The following is a 4501-nucleotide window of genomic DNA, read 5'->3' on the forward strand; positions in this document are numbered from 1 at the left end:
GTCATAGAGCCTCATATAAAGTATATCATTTACTGCTAAGTTTCCACTAAGAACACAAAGTCACAAGGACAACCTCAAGCCCTGGGATACAAACAGTAATGAAGACCAGGTGAAGAAAGCTAGGTCTCCGGAATGGGCCTCTCTGATCTTGTCCACCTCTCTTGTCCTCAATTGTGATCTAACCATAAATCGTAGGAGACCGAGATATGATTGTACCAAGTAGCCTTAAGGAACAGCTTTGCTCTGACTGCCCAAGATGCACAAAGATTAGAAGAGGGGAAGAGGAAAGATAGTGAGGGGGTTGGGAGACCAGCTCTATGCTCTTGGGTCCAGTAGCCAAGGGAGAAACGACTCCTCTGAGGATGTAGTACAGGAGACAGATTTCCCTTGGGGACTTCAGATCCCCATGAGGGATGCTCAGATCTATTGCATGCTGATAGCACGCGAGAATAAATGTGGCAAATTTAAATGTTAATATTCTCGTGCCACCCAGGACTCTTAAAATCTAAGCATGTTTTAAAGGAAAATTACAAACTTTATAATTACTTCCTTAGTTTCCACTGCAATTTAGTGGAATTTAGTAAAGTTGATTTTGTAAATGCCTGAACAAGAAATCAAGATAGAAATGACCGGAGAAAGAAATTGACCTCAGTGTGAGTTTATATGTAAATGCGTGTTTAATTTCTTTCCCCTATTAATATATCCAGACAGTGGGTACATTGCAGAAAAAAATCAATTTACAGTCATAATTCCTCACAGGTGTACCCTTATTATTCACAAAGTACTTTTATACGTATTAGCTCATTGGATTCTCACAGAAATTGTATTCATATTGTTCTTTGGGTTTCAAGTAGTAGAGAGAACTCTACTAATTTAAATGAAAAAAGAGCAATTTTTAGAGGCTCAGAAAGAGTTGAGCTATTTATGTATTTACAGTAAGCAGTGCTAGCTTCTATAATAGATAAACTCTGACATCTCAGTGGTTTAGTCCTATAAAAATTTATTTCTCACTCTCATGATAGTCCAATTTAGTCTGCAGGGAAGTGGGGAGAGCAGTTCTTCTCCACACAATCACACAGGGACCCAGTCTTGTTTCATTATTATGCCATTGTCTTCAACATGTGGCCTCTGAGGCTCTTGCAGAAAGGGAAGCAAAGCTTGGCTTTCCCCAGCACGCCTACTTTTTTTTTAAATTGGGGAATTGGGGGAGGGGAACAGCGTTGGGGAATTAGGGAAGGAAAACAGACAAGTTGCTGTCCTTTCGTTCTTCAGTCTAGTTGTGGAGGACGTTGCTTCACCGGCCCATGTTAGTATTATCATTGTGCTCTTCCCGGGTGAGGCAGAGCTGTCGCCAGGCTCTGGACGGCTGCTCACGATGGCTCTTGGCAGCTCATGCCGGCTGCCGGCCACTCATGCTGGCTGCCAGCCACTCACGCTGGCTGCCAGACACTCATGGTAGCTTATAGCAGCTCACTGCAGCTCCACTGCAGCCTATGCCATTGCCGGTGACTCACGGCAGCCCAGCTCCAGGTTGAGCTGTTGTTCACCATCTTAGCTGTAGAGGGCGCAGTGTCATTGGCCCTAATGTGGGATCCAAACCGGGGCCCTGTGCTCAGAGCTGGCGCCCCAAGCCAACTCTTAACCAATGTGCCACTAGGCCGGCCCCCCAACACGTCTATTTAAATCCGGTGTCTGCAACCCTTGAAATCCTCCAATCCTTTCACTGCACTTAACCCATCTAAAATTATTCTGTCATTGCTAAAGCATTATGAGGGCAGAGATCTGCTTTATGGACAGGCGTAGATCCACTGCCAAATACAGTGTTTGACATACAGAGAATTTAAAAAGAATTGCTTGAATGAATGAGCAAGTGAATAAATGTCACATCTCTGGCTGACTATGTTCAAAACCAGATTTGCAGGTGATACCTTCTTTTGGCACAGGCTAGGTCAGAAATCATTTGTACTATAGTCATCTATGGCAAAGGGGTAGAAGAACAACTATTAATGGCCTATTGCTATAAAGGGGAGCAGTTTCTAGAGAAGAGAAATCATTGGGAGCTTGGAAGACACCCTAAAAGTTTACTACTCAAAAGTATGAAGTGGTATCAACATCAGAGGAGAGCTTATCAGAAATGCAGCTCTCAGGTCCCACTCCAAAACTAACAAGAATCTGCTAAACTCTAACAAAATTTGGAATTCCCCAGGGAATTCCTATGCACAGTTAAGGCTGAGAGATAGTGCCCTAAAAGGTGTTTACCACTACAGCTCTCTGAGATGGGTAAGAAATTTTTTGTAGTAGTCTCATGCTACACCAGGAAGCCAAGTGAGGTTAAATGACTACCCCAAGTTATAGAACCAGTAATTGACAGAGTTAATATTAAAAGCAAGGGCTTCTAACTCCAGTTCCCTCTACACTCCATGCTCTTTCCATTACGCTGCTCTATCTCCCAGATAAATCTGTCTTCTTCCACTAATGAAAAAAAATTAAAAGGAAGAAATAAATAGAAAAAGTAGAGTTACTTTGAATTGGTGGTAATGGTTTCAATAATTGATTTTTTTTTAAGAAAGGGAAACTAGTATTTATCACTTACAGTGCGTTTGAAAAAATTTTCCCCATTACATATTAAAGAACACTCCAAGTAACAAAATGAATGTTTATATTTTATTTATTCAACAATTAAGTATCTTAACATTTTTATAAGCATTTATTGCACATATTCAGAATTATCAAGCATCATATTTGACTCAATAGTTTTTCTTTTTCTATTTAAAAACTTTTGAAATAGCTCATTATTATTACCTATGCCTCTCTCAGTACTGATTAAACTAAATGTTTAAATGGTGTTGATTAAGACTAAAAGTTATTTTGAGTGTCTTGGCCACAGGCTCTCTGTTTAGGGGTCAAGGATTTAAAGCTCTCTTAGAAGGACACCAAGGACCTCCTGAGATAGTAAAGCTTATCTCTGACACTTTTATTCTTTACTGTTTTCAGAGATTGAAAAGGTGGATACCAACTATGTTAATTAGGTCTCTTTGGGTTGCAAATCATAGAAATCCATCCCAATACAGGTAAATGAAAGGTAGGAATGATTGGCTCCTGTAACTGAACTCTCAGAAGGTGGATCTAGCCCCAGGGCCTCAAATATCATTAGAGCTCTGTTGCTACATTTCTCAGCTCCCCTTCGTACCATTTAGCCATTAGTCTTCCTGTGGCAACAGGTAGGATTCACTGGTCATCAAAGACAACAACTTCCTAATACCTTGGATCCTTGAGAAAGGCTGTTTTTCTTTAATTTTCAGCAGAAGTCCTAAGGAAGACTCTGATTGGGCAGTCATGGGTCATGTGATCATTTCTTAACCAATCACTGTAGTTGGGAGATGATACACTTCATCTGACTGGGACTGGATTATTATTCACCCTGAGATGGCAAATTAGTTTCCTATGGCTGCTGTAACAAATTACCACAAACTTGGTGGCTTAAAACCACACACATTATTCTCTTACAGTTCTGGAGGCTATAAATCTGAAATCAATTTCACTTGGTTAAAATCAAGGTGTTGGCAGGTCTAGTTCCTTCTGGAGGCTCTAGAGAATTTGTTTCCTTGTCTTTTGCAGCTTATGAGCTACATTCTCTGCATTCTTTATCTTATAGCCCCTTCCTCCATCTTCAAAGTCAATAACATAGAGCTCCAAATCTCTCTTTGCTTCCATTGTTGTCACGTGGCCTTTTCGCCCCTCTATAGTTTAATCTTCCTTTGCCTCTCTCTTATAAGAATGCTCATAACTATATTTAGAGCCCACACAGATAATCCAGGATAAATTTCCTATCTCTGGATCCTTAACTTAAACACACCTATAAAGTCCCTTTTGACATGGAAGGTAACAGTCACAGATTCCAGTAGTTAGGGCATGGATGTCTTTAGGGCTATTATTCAGCTTACCACAGATGGAATTCAGTCCCACTCAACCATTGAACAGAGAAAGATTATTATATCAGATGTGGTTTCCCTCAACAAATGGATTCTTGGCACATAACCAAAGAACATACTCACTACACCAACCAGCAAAACCAATGTGTGCTTTGTGGAAGACTGCTAGTTGTTAAAATATATCTTTCCCTTCTTCCATAATAACAGTGTTTTATTAGCACATGACCATCTAAAATAAATACTACATTTACCAGCCTCCTCTGAAGCTAGATGTGCCTATGGTGCTGAGTTTTTTGCCAATACAATGTTAGTGACAGTAATATGTGCAATTTCTTTTCTTTTCTTTTTTTTTAAAGATTTTTATTGGGGAGTTGGGGGATGGGAACAGCACTGGGGAATTGGGGGAAGGGGAACAGACAAATTGCTGTCATTTTGTTCTTCAGTCTAGTTGTGGAGGACGTTGCTTCACTGGCCCAAGTTGAAACCATCATTGCGCTCTTCCCGGGTGAGGCACATCAGTCACCGGCCTCTGAACGGCCGCTCACTGCGGCTGCTGGCCGCTCATGCTG

Source organism: Hipposideros armiger, unplaced genomic scaffold (assembly GCF_001890085.2).
Source record: "Hipposideros armiger isolate ML-2016 unplaced genomic scaffold, ASM189008v1 scaffold_19, whole genome shotgun sequence".
Classification (NCBI taxonomy): Eukaryota; Metazoa; Chordata; class Mammalia; order Chiroptera; family Hipposideridae; genus Hipposideros; species Hipposideros armiger.